The sequence below is a fragment of the Chroicocephalus ridibundus genome, chromosome 6, assembly GCF_963924245.1.
Source record: "Chroicocephalus ridibundus chromosome 6, bChrRid1.1, whole genome shotgun sequence".
Taxonomy (NCBI): domain Eukaryota; kingdom Metazoa; phylum Chordata; class Aves; order Charadriiformes; family Laridae; genus Chroicocephalus; species Chroicocephalus ridibundus.
In genome coordinates this window covers 37,618,333-37,630,860 of record NC_086289.1, presented here as the reverse complement: position 1 = coordinate 37,630,860, position 12,528 = coordinate 37,618,333, and positions in this window count along the sequence as shown.

The following is a 12,528-nucleotide window of genomic DNA, read 5'->3' as shown; positions in this document are numbered from 1 at the left end:
CAGGAGGCGCAGGCAGCCGAAATTCAGATGTGGAGCGTGGAAAGAAAAAAAAAAAACCAAAAAAAACCCCCCAAAAAACCTAAAAAACCCGGCATTTCTAAATAGCAGGGGATGCTTTTTCCTTAAACATTGGGATGGTTCCTGCTGTGAGAGCCCCCGTTCCCAAGGGGTCCCTCGGTTTTTTTTGACTTAACCACGCGTTTTGGTTTTATTTTATTTATTTATTTATTTTTTTTTAAATGCAGAAATATCTGCCTGAATATTTTGTCCCTCACCGGGTATTTCGGTGTTTGGATAGTCTGCTGCTGATGTAGTGGGACAGTTGACTTAGTGATTTGCGAGAGGCTGTCGATGCAATTTTTTTTTTTTCCCCCTCTTCTTTTTTTTATTTCCCCTCTTCTTTTTTCTTTCTTTTTTTTTTTTTTTCGACACACATGCTTTCCATTTTCACAGGGCCGCAGTACATCTCCATTTATTGTGCTTTACTAAAGAAATCACCTGCGGGCTTCTTTGCTTTCAGCCGGGCCCCATCCCCATCCTCCTGCCCCCCGCAGCAACCCTTGGAAGCCCTGCCTAATAGCCCTGGCTTAATTAGGCAGGATTTTTAATTGCTTAGGAAATCCCAGCCCCTTTAGTCTTGCTGGAGATTTGCATCACCTGGACCTGGTGGGCTCAAAGGCTTCTTTCTGCTTTCCCACCATCCTAACAAGCAATTTCCAATGCGGGGCAAAAGCAATTGTCTGGAAAAAAAAAAAGAAAAGGGAAAAAAAAAAAGCTATGGAGATGGGAATGTGTTTGAACATGAAAAACCAACCGTGCTGTGTATTTATTTCTTCTTTTCCCCAGGCTGGGAAGGCAGAAAGCTAGCTCCCTCTCCCAGAGGATAAGTCAAACCTGGTTCCCAATGGGTTTCGGAGGGGTAAGCTCCGAGTGCAAGGTGGAGGGGGTCACGAGGTGGGGGGTGGGATGGCTGGGTGATGGGGCTCAGCATCCTCAAGGGCGCTGGGTGACCCGGTCCCCGTCAATTCTCCCATCCGGACGGCTGCGATACATCGATTTGCTGCAAATTCAGGTTGCGGTTTCACTATATATATTGCATATACAAAATATATAATATATATATTCTATGTACTATATAGAATATAAATATAAAGCTGTACTTATAAAAGCAGCTATTAGTAAGATGGGGGGTTAATGAGCTGCCCTCTAGCCTCGCTGGGGTATATTCCCTGCCAGCAGCAGCATTTCAGCCCAGGGAGGCATCAGCAAGGGGGCTCCGCTCGGACCAAAAAAACGCTTACAAAAAAGAAACTCAAAGGGGTTTTTTATATTAAAAAAAAAAAAAAAATTTAGAAAAAGCTGTTTTCCATTGGCTGGGTCTGCTAGCTGACCTTCCCACTGGGAAACCGCTTAATGTGAGGTTCAGGGAGCAAAACAAGCCTTTATTTGTTTCACCTTTTTATTACTCCTATTTACCCTGGTTTTTCAGAGCCGGCTTTGCTCAGCAGAGGAAAGCCCACGGCAGGAACGCTCACTGGCTGATTGCATTGAGTTTTTTTCATGAAAACTAGTTTTCTGCAGGTTTCTGACCTGTTACACTCCTGTTGCTCTGCTCTCCCTGTCTTCTTGTTTGGGACTCCGGGCGCGGGAATACAGCCGAGGGGAGCCGAGGTTATTTTGGGGCAGATAAGTAGGTATTTAAATCCCAGCCAGCAGTCCTAAGGGGTTGATTTCAGAGCAGGAAACGTGAATCCCTGTCTGGGTTTTGGCTATGTCAGCCCAACGGCATAGCATCCATCCATGTGTCATCCCAGGTCTGCATCTCGTTTCCATGGGGAGACATGGGGCATCCCTACAGCTCTGGGTATCATTGCCCTTTTTTTTTGGCCTTGTTTTACCTTATTCTACCTATGGAAAAAGTTATTCCTGGCATTGAAAAATGCTCTTTGGGGAAACTGCAATCTGCTCTAGTTAAAGATGTCCCTGCTTACTGCAGGGGGGTGGGACTAGATGGCCTTTAGAGGTCCCTTCCAACCCAACACATTGATTCCATGATGAAACAGCCCTGATGGACTTTGAAAGAGATGAGATGTGGGGCTGGAGTATTTTTTTTCAGCAAAAAAATAATTTAAAGAAAAAAAGGCCCAGGGCTGCCTTAACAAATAATGCCAGAGGGGGGAAAAAAAAATTAATATATATTTATGTAGCTATATTGCTGTAGGAGGGAATGTCGAGGCTGCCATGCTGGACCACAGCGTTCTCCCAAAGCCATCAGGGCGCCGCATCCCCATCGGAGCCTCCATCCCTGCAGGGGTGGGACCCACATTCCTACGGGCACCTGCGCTGGGAGGGGGCAAATTGCCCCCAGGTGGGCCCAGGAGCTGGAGAAATTCCCCCCTTTTTTTTGCCGCTTGGGAAGCCTTGAGCACACAGCGAAGGAGGGACGCTCGCTCCTGCGTGCCAAAATACCCTGGATCCTCATCAAAGGAGGTGGGCTTTTTTTGGCCAGTTTGGGACTCCAGCTCCATTGTCGTAAAAGCAGTGAGTGATTTTTTTATTACTCTTTTTTCTTTTTTTTTTTTTTTTTTTTTCCCTTCTTTTCTGGCTGCGGCGTGGGGGTAACGTGGCAACGGCGACTTTTGTAGCCGTGCTCTGCTACTGGCTAACGAGGTGATTTTTTTTTTTTATTTCTTTTTTTAAATGGATAAGCTTGTAGTTATTAATGCTTCTATTTGCCTTCCCGACCCTGAGGGTTTGCTGTGTGCTGGCAGACGCTTTCCAGGTTTTTCTCCCCACTAGATGCGCTCTTTTCCCATAGCAAAGGTCATAAATAAGGGTATAATTTAAAAAAGACCCCACCTGTATATAATGATGATGAACCTGTAAGCCTTGGCAGTGCTAAACGGTATCAATTATCCATCCAGGGATACAAAGCTGTCTTTTAAATCCCTATTAAAGAGTGTTTTAATATAAAACACTTATTAAAAAAAAAAAAATTTTACTGGAGAGTAGCCCCATGCTCATCCGTGTGTACCCTGAGATCGGCCACCTCCCTCCAGAAAAAGCAAAGCTTTCTGCCAGGAGCTATTTTCTGCCAGAATAAGGACACATATAATAAATACGTGCAATAAACAAACACATAAATTAAAAAAAAATCATCCCAGCTCCCTCGTCCCTCTGTGAAACTCCCCCCCTAATAAGCCAGCCATGTGGGACCCCCTCTATTTTGTTAAGATTGAGGGTTTTTTTGACTCAAAAACGTGCAAAAATAGAGCTGTTCCTGGCCAGATTCCCCCTTGCTGTGTCTTTCCAGCAGGTGGGGGCCCTGGCAAAGGGTCCCCTCTTTGGGCTGAAAGGAGGTAAAGGGAAGGGGGCTCCTCTTGCCTGGGCCAAGCTTTATTTCCCCCCCTCCCCTTCTGGGGGAGCAGAAATCCTTGGCAGCTTAAATTCACGTGTCTTGATGTTTTTGCATACATCGAAAAGGGGAAAAATGCATCGAGGAGCCAATATTCCGCTGGCACGTGGGACTGCAAGGGGAAACCTGCCGCAGCCCCAGCGAAATCACCGCTGTTATCAGGGGCTTCAGCGCTGTGGTTTGGTTTTGTTTGGTTTTTTTTTTAAAAAGTGTTGTTTTTTTTTTTAAAAAAAAAAACAAAAACTTTTTTCCTATTTTCCCCACCTGGCTGTGGGTGGGGAAATAATATAAAATGCCAGATGTATCCAAGTCCCACGGACATCAGCTTCTCGGCACCAAACTCGGGAGGATTCCCTGACCCCTCCGGGAAAATAAAGGGTGTTTTGGGGCAGTTTTGGGGGACGATATAATTCCAATTTGCCGAAGCAAGGGAAGGGGTGTGGGAAGAGGCCAGGCCAGGGCTACCTCAAATAGCTCTGACATAATAATAATAATGATGATAATGACAATAATTTCCATGTTTTTCTTTCTATGATGTACCTCTAGCAGCTCCCCCCCACATCCCCCCCCGACGAGACCGTTGGACCTCTGCAAAGAGAGCGCATCTGTGTTTCATTTTACAGCTGAAGAATAGTAATTACGATGCTTTTGTGGAGCCAGGGCTTGGGAAACTAAAAATAAAAGCCATGTAGGCCTGATACCAGACCTCCAAGCACCATAAACTTTCCTTTCCCCCCAAATTCTCGCCCTCCCAGCCCCATCAGACCCCTGGGCTCATTTCAGAGCCAAGCCTCCCGTCATTTTGGGGAGCAGCAGGTCCGGGGTGTGCCGAGGCAGGCATGAATCGTGGGCTGACAGGGGATGCTGCAGAGAAGAGGGAATTTTGGCTAAATCCAGGGGAGGAATGCAAAGGCTGTCCTGCGTGGAGGGGAAAGCATCCCTGCGGGCAGCAAGGGGAAGATTTTTCGAAGCCTCAGGAGTCGGGGCCATCGTGCAAAGCATTGGAGCTGGCTCTTTTCTAGCAGTGAAGTGTGTGCAAACCGCGGTCCCCAGGCTTGAAATGACTTTTCCTCCTCTCTTTCGCACATTTGATCAGCGAATATTGCGGGGGAAAAGAAAAAAATAGGAAAAAAAAAAAAGAAAAAGGGGAAAAAAGGGAAAAAAGCTGTTTTCTGGCCTATACAAATGAAAAATTAATTAATTTTCCCCAGCTCGAGCTGAAAGTGCTGAAAGAGGAAGACGGGGCTGGATGAGATTCACTCGAAAGCACTCGCCGGGGTCATGCGGGAGCGATAACTGTGGGTCGAGGGACTGAAAGGGGCCCCAGGAGGCTGGGAAATGCTCCGTGGCTAGCTTGAAGAGGCAAAAAAACCCCTGTAGCTTTGGCTTTTACACTCCAGCAAGCTTAATTTTCGCGGGAGGATGCTTAAAAATTAATAAGATGGTCAACATGTAGAGAGGGGGAGGCACATCTGGAGGGAGCCTGGGCAAGGCTAACCTCGTTTGTGTTGGTCCTCGGGGGGAGAAAAACCTCACTGTAAATCCAGGGGAGGGCTGGCGATGCCAAGGGAGCGGGCAGGGAGGGGTGTCCCGTGGCATGGGTGCATATTTCGGCGGGGATAGCTTGTCTCCCCAGAGACGAAGCGATGGTGGTGGGATGCGGGCATTGCTGGGCTCAGCATCCTGCACCCCCAGGGTGGTCCAAGCCAGCACCACCAGCACGACGAGGCTTTAACAGCCGGCTGCCTCCCAGGGATACGCCGTATATATATTTCTTTTGGATGCCATAGCCATCAGGCGGCTCTAAGCCCACAGGTGGGCACTGTGTGTTTGGGAAGGAGCAGTTAAATAGGTTTCCAGCCCCTCACCCAGGCATCGGGGCTGGCACCGAGGTGGTGCTGGACTCCTGAACTCCTCTGCGGCCCCACTGACCCCGCAGCTCAACGTCTGCCGCAGCCGGGCTCCGTCTTGCGTTACAATTGGAAAACAAGGGAGTTTTTTCAGGTTTTTTTTGGAGCTTTCCCTGCGGAGCTTGCGGCGCGGTTCCTAGAAGGAGAGTAACTTTTCCCTCCCCCCTCCTCTTTTTCCAAGCCTTCGCCGCCGACAGCAGGGGCTGGAAGCCATCCAAAGCTGTCGGTATAAATCTCGCTGACCTTGTTTCGCCGTCCCTTAACTCGCAGTTCAGCGTCTCCCGTCAAGCCAGGCCCGGCCTCGACTTCCATGTTCTGCCTCATTTATTCCATTTTCAGCCTGACGCTTTCGTTTCCCAAGCCTGCCTCCTCATCCCTGGGTGGGCAGGGGGCTGAGGGGGGGCACTCCCGGCCCCTAAAAACCACCCAGCCGGGTTGCCAAGGCAAACATCTCACAGGAATTTGGAGATGGAGCCGTAATGGAGCGCTCTGCTGGGAGACGTGCGGTAGGGATGAGCCCGGCTCCCGGGGAAGTGATACTCGGAGGTACAGCGTGATGCAGGTCAGGTGGGATGAGGGAAAGATGCTGGATGCAGGGCTCTGATCCTGGCAAACGCTGCCCAGGTGCCATCAGGAGGACACGTGCGCCGGTAGGGTTTGAGCTCCATCCTCATCTCGGTGCAGGGTGTGCATTTATGGGAATTATCCCCACCTTCCTGCCATAACTTGACGTTGCTCTTTGCTGGCCAGCTGCTTCCAGGGGCCACCGGCTGCCCCGTGCCACGTGCCCATGGGATGCTGGCCTCCCCGCGGGGGCAAAGAGGCTGGCAGCCTTCAGAGGCACGGCCTGCAGAGCGGCGGGTGATGGGAAGAGGGCAGGACCTTGCACCGCAGGGAGGCACTGCGGTTTCCCATCCCGGCTGCCCCGGGCACGCACCTCTCCCTTCTAGGTCTTGGAAAAGGGCATGACTCCTCCCAAAAATCCACGGCATCACGCGCCACTTGCTTCCTAGGTTGCTAAATCCACGCGAAGAACTTGTTTTCCCACCTGCAGCCGAGTCTCACCTTTTGAGGTGACGATGCCAGCGCCTTTGAGGGCCTCCTGGAAGAATGTTGCCAGTGGCTGCCATCACCACTGGGCTTCATAATAGCACTCGGCATCTTTGATACCTTATTAGCAGGAGGAGCTTGGTGGCAGGACACATCAGATTTGCATTTTTATTCTCCCTGAGCAAAGTTTTGCGGCTCTGAGGGCTCGTGCGTGGGTGTTGCGGGTGCTGGTGCGCAAGGGACACCCAGGGGTGTGTAAGGCACCCCCGAGGGGTGCGCAAGGCAGACGGAAATGGCTTTGCTTTCGCACTTCTGGCGGAAAAGCCTAGAAGCCTTCAAGTCGTATCCCCCGAAGTCTTTGGGGAGGATTAGGAAGGCTAATTGGATTTCGTTCAGGGTGCAGGGCAGACAGGGAAAGCACCGGCCCAAATGGCGGCAGGGCGGGCAGAGGAGATCGGAGAAGGCTGCGGAGAGGCACGGCAGCTATCTTCGTGCTGGGAAGGGGTTGTAGGAAAGGCAAGAAAGTCCAAGCAAATGGCACAAAAACTCCCGGGCGTGAGCAGCTGCAAGAAACATCCAGCTGAACGAGGTGGAAAAACTTTCCAAGATAAGGAAAGCAAGAGAGGGCAAAAAATAGATGCCCTGAGGGCTCGTGGAGGCTCCCTCCATCTTTGGAGGTCTCAAAGCGCCAGACTAGGGAGAGATCTGCCAGGAATGATCCTGCCTTGGGGCAGCCGGAGACCAGATGATGTGCCTGTCAGCTCTCTGCCTCCCAGAGCAGGGGCTTGTGCTTCCTCCTCCTCCTCCTCCTCTCCTGGATGAGCACAGCACCTTTGTCACCCTCCTTGGTGGTCTTCCAGCAGCCTTCCTAAAAATGTCCCCCCGCCGGAAAGAGCTGAAATCCTGGAAAAGGGATGTCTTTCCCTGCTTTTGCCCGGGGGTGGGGGCTTTAGAGAGGGAGGGGAAGATGCTCAGGGGTTTTTTCCTCCCCCAAGAGCGAGGCTGCCCTCCTGCCCCCAGCGCTGGGGCAGGGACTGCTTTCTGGTGTAACGTGCCGGCAGCTCTGCGTGTCTGAGGGATGAGCTCATGCTCCCTCACCCCCAGCCTGCTGCCGCTTGCCCTTCCCTCCCTCCGCTTTGGGGAGCTGGAAGGTGGGGGGTGGGATCGCAGAGGCTCTGGGTCTCTGCACGGTGGGCTTGTGGATGGCCCCCCACAGCGGGCAAAAACCCTGGCCATGCCCCCCTGCCCACCCTGTGTCCGGGACGCTGGGCCATTACCCCTGGGATGCTAGTCCATCTCCCTCAGGACACTAGCCCATTTCCCCCATGTTGTTAGTCTGTTGCCCCTGGGATGCTAGTCCATCGCCCCCAGGATGCTAGTCCGTCTCCATCAAGATGTTAGTCCATCTCCCTCAGGACGCTAGTCCATCGCTCCCAGGATTCTAGTCCATCTGCCCCGGGGATGCTAGTCCGTCGTCCCTGCAATGCTAGTCCATCTCCCTCAGGACACTAGTCCATCTCCCCAAGGATGCTAGTCCATCTCCCTCAGGATATTAGTCCCTCTTCCCTGCGATGCTAGTCTACCTCCCCCAGGATACTAGTCCATTGCCCCAGGATGCTAGTCCATCTGCCCTGGGATGCTAGTCCATTCCGCCGGGATGCTAGTCCATCGCCTCAGGGATGCTAGCCCATTGCCCCCAGGATGCTAGTCCATCGCCCCTGCGATGCTAGTCCATCTGCCCCGGGATGCCAGTCCATCTTTCCCAGGGCTCCTGCTTGCTTCTTGGAAGCTGCTTTTAAAAACACAAACCAACCTGCTGGAGAAATGCCTTTTTCCTCCTTCTTTCTTTTCATTTTTATTCCTCCCCACCCCCCAGCCCCAACTTTAGCCCCCTCTTGCCAGAAATCAGCCCCCGGTGAGGATGGCCAGGCGGATGGGGCTTGGAGCAGCCTGGTCTGTTGGTCATTGTCCCTGCCCAGGGCAGGGGGTGGCACTGGATGGGCTTTAAGGTTCCTTCCAACCCAAACCATTCCCTGATTCTATGGGACTGATGGTTACTCAATCCGAGCGCCGGGATGGCGGTTTCGTAGCCCTTTTGGATCAACAACCAGAAGCTTTGAATATCTGGGAAGAAGAAATGTGGTGACTGGTGGCTGGAAATGCAGCGCTCGCTTCTCGCTCCAGTAGATCCCAGCTCCTCGTTCCTAAACTCATGATATTATGGGTAGGAACGCCAGCTTGGGTAATTGGTGGAGATTGCTATGATTTTATTAGACCTAGTGCCCTCCCCTCCAGGAGGTTTGCACGGCTGAGCAAAACAACGAGTGCCTGTAAAGACACAAAAAATAGATCCAATTAACTATATATTTATTTTTTTAAAATAAATCCTTCCAGCTTGGTGTGAAGGTATTCCCAGCGCTCAAACTCAGGATTAATTGCATGTGAGGGCCTTTAGCCGTATCTACTGCCGGTGGGGAGGGACCACCCTGCCTGGAGGTGTGGGGTGCATTGCCTGGGCTCTGGCTCTGAGTGGTGCCCGGCTGGGATGGGCAGAGCTTAGCACCACTGGATAAAAACCAGGCTTTGGGAATACATGCTGGAATCTCCCGGAGGGAAGACAATCTGGTTTGGGGATTTAAAAGCAGCGGGTGCTGTCAGCTTTCTTCTCTGGGGGCTGGAAAGAAAAAAAACTTCTCCTCCCCGGAGCTAGAGGTCACCTCGTAAATGGGAATGTCCCCGAAAAGATGCCACTGGCAGATGTCAGGGCCGAAGAGAGGAACGCCTGTTGAATGAGAAAGCAGAATTACAAAGTGTCTTAACGATGGAGGGAGCGGAGGCTGGAGATAAAACAGCATTCGAGGAGGGGAAAACAGGAAAAGGCTCCATTTGAACTCAGAAAAGGAAAGGAAAAGGTTAAGCCTAAAGTCAAGGAGAAGGGTCAGGGCAGAGGGAAAGGCCGGGAGGGGAAAGGCTATGCTGGGAGACAAAGGGGAGAATAGAGGGGCCCACGCAAAGGGGAAGGACGGGTAGGAAAGGACAGGCAGGGAAGGAAAGAACAGGACGGAACGGGGGGGCGGAGGTGCCAGGAGTCGCTGCAGGGGTTGTTCTCCTCAGCTCCAGCTGAAACGGGGTGTTTTGGGGGGCAAGAGTGAATGCGTTGTTGGGGAAAAGGAGCTGGGGTGTCCGGGTACCCTCCCTGCTGCCTTGGCCAAGTCCCCCTGGGGTGTCCGGGGACGCCCGGGGTCTCCTCCTGCCCCGGGTGGAACGATGCTACGGAGCAGTCACCTTCTGTCCTCTGCATTATGAATTCATTATCAAGAAATTAAACTGCTGCAGATCTTGGTTTATCTCTCCTAGCAAGAAATAGCCCATATTTGCCTTGCTTCTTCATTCTCCCCATCCTCTCTTTAAAGCTGGGAACTGGGAGGAAGGCGGCTGGAAAGAACAACTTTTTCTTTTCAAACGGTGGTGTATTGGTAGAGATAACACAAAAATCCACCTGTGGGTGATCAGCTTAACATTTCAGGCAGGTGAGACCAATGGGTAGGGCTGATGTCCCGGCTAGGGTGATTAATTAACATCTCAACATCTGGGAGCTCATGAGATCTACTTAAGGGTCTTGTTCCCACCATGGGTGGCAGGTTATAGGGCTGGTACTGAAAACTATCCCTTTATAACCTTTAGGAAGCTGGCATGTGGGAGGAATTGTGTTTCAGTCCATGGCCATCGCTGTTCAGCCAGATTTAGGCTGCCAAAGCCAATGGTTTGGTAACACCGGGGAAGCGTGAATGGTCTGGAGGGACTGGTCGAGTTCATGGACCTTGCTGATGAAGAAATGCTTTCTGACTCTGCAAAAAAAAGTAATTAAACCATGTTTTGTGTAGCTGGTCTTCACAAGTAAAGTATGCTCTTCATTACGTGTTTCGCCATAAATCTATTTAGTCATAACAAGGGCTTGTTTCAGCTTTAATGCTCTAGCGGGTGCCTATCTGCCTAAATCGACTAAAATGCTTGGAGCACAAATTCTTTTTCTACCTTTCATGCAAAGAATCCTCCCATATCGCTTTTTGTGTTTAATTATACATTGCGCTATGCAACAGAAGCATATGCAAAGACTTAAATCAGGAAATGAAATCTGTGTTTCCCGCTTTCTCTGGTTGAAGTAAGTTTATTCATCTCTTTTTTTTTTCTGGAAATACCTTGTGGGTTTGTTTTTTGGTTTTTTTTGGAAGGATTTTGATCACCGAGACCCCAGTCTCCCCCAAACCCCAACCCAATCACCCAGCTGGAAAGTAAAGCTCTTCCCCTTCACCTGCAGCTGCAGAGTGATGCTTTGGCAGCATCCCTTCTGCACAGCACGACTGGAGAGCGTTGTGGTACGGCTTCCCCTGGTGCTCCCCCAGAAACGGCCGCACCACAAACATCTCCAAGGGGTTCCCCGTCCCCACGTGTGGATCCTTCCTCCGGCGCCCAGCAGCCCCCTCCCCAGCCACCCGCATCAACAGTGGAGGTAAGCAGGGCTTCCCAAAGGTGGCTCTTCTCAAAGGGTGCTCCTCTCCTGCTGCTCCTGGCATCGCCCTGCTGCTGGGCTGGCAGCAGAGCTCCAACTGAGGTCCTACTGAGGACATTCAAAATGATAAGCCTAACGCTAGAGCTGATGCGAAGTTCACAGTCTGGCACGTTGTTTTCCCCGCTGGCCTTCCCCATTGCGCTCTGGCTGCTGGGGCAGCTTGGATGACGAGGTCTTCAAGGCAGGGATTGCCTCCTAGGACAGGCTTTGCCATCGCCGAGTGTAAGCCAAACTGCTCCTGAGGCCCCAGGTAAGTATGATCCACGAGCAATCAGCACAACTGGTACTACCAGTGTCACAGCACAGCCCCCTCCCTGCAGCTGGCCTTAGAGCCCTGTCCAGAACCAGATTTAGAAGAAAAAAAAAAATAGCTGGACCCAGCAAATGCAAACAGCACCAGGAGGCGTGTTCCTCTGCGTCGGTGGAGGCGAGGTTTGGGCAAGAGGTGCTGAGAGATGCTCTGGTGGCCACCCATCCGCTGTCTCGGGCTTTAAGCGTTCACATGCTGGGCATCTTCTGCGATGAAAATAAGTGGTGGGAGAAGCCCCTTTACTGTGGCGTTGGATTTGTTTATTATGGATTTGTTTATTATGGATTTGTTTATATAATAAACATTCTGTTTATTTTTTTGTGGGGTGGACTACCTTATTTATTTGCCCCTGCTAAGGATGGTAGTGAGGAGCTGGGTGATGGACAGCACGTACCAAACTCTGGGGCTCCCAGACACAAAGCTTCAGCGATTCCCTTTGGAAAACCCAAGTGGTGGTCACCCTCGGAGAGCCGGATACGCGGCCTCCAGAAACAAGGCGCTGCTCTGGCGCAAGCGCCTTCTCCCATCACATCCCTTCCTAAAAACGGAGGGGAGGAGTGAGGGTGTGGGGGGGAAGACAATAAATCATCCCAGATGGTTCTGGACAGGATGTTTACCTACAGTTTTAGCGCTGGGAGATGACTTGGCGCTTTCTCTATGGTCCCGCTCACGGTGGGTTTTGGGGAGAACCCCAGGGAAAGGGGAGAGCTTGCGGGGGGGCTCCGGGTGTGTTCGGGGGCTCCCTTTGTTCGGGCAGGGCAGGGGCCGGGCGGGAGGGCTGCCCGAAAAGGCTTTTTTTTTTTTTTAAATTTTTTTTTTTTTTTAAATCTCCAAGAAAACAACCATCCAAACGCCACCCGAGAACTTTTTTTTTTTTTTTAAATTTTTAATACGGAAAACTAAATGGGGAAAAAAAATTTAAAATTAAAGAAAAAACGGGAAAAAAAAATTAAAAAACAACCCCAAACCAACCCCAAACCAACCACAACCGAAAAAAAAAAAAACCCCAAAGAAACCCCCCCCCTAATTCCCACCCCCTTCTCGCAGACCCTGCCCCCGGCCCGCCCCACGCCGCGCACGGGGAGCCGCGGGCGCGCAGCGCGGCGCCGCCCGGTCCCGTTCCGCCCCCGGTTCCCCCCCCTCCGCCCCCCGCCCCGGAGGCGGCGGGAGCGGCTCCGGCTCCGTCCCCCGGTGCCCGGTGCCTGTCGGCGGCGGGGGGAGGCGGGAGGGAGGTGGGAGGTGCCCGTCCCCCCCCCGTCCCCCCCCCCCGCAT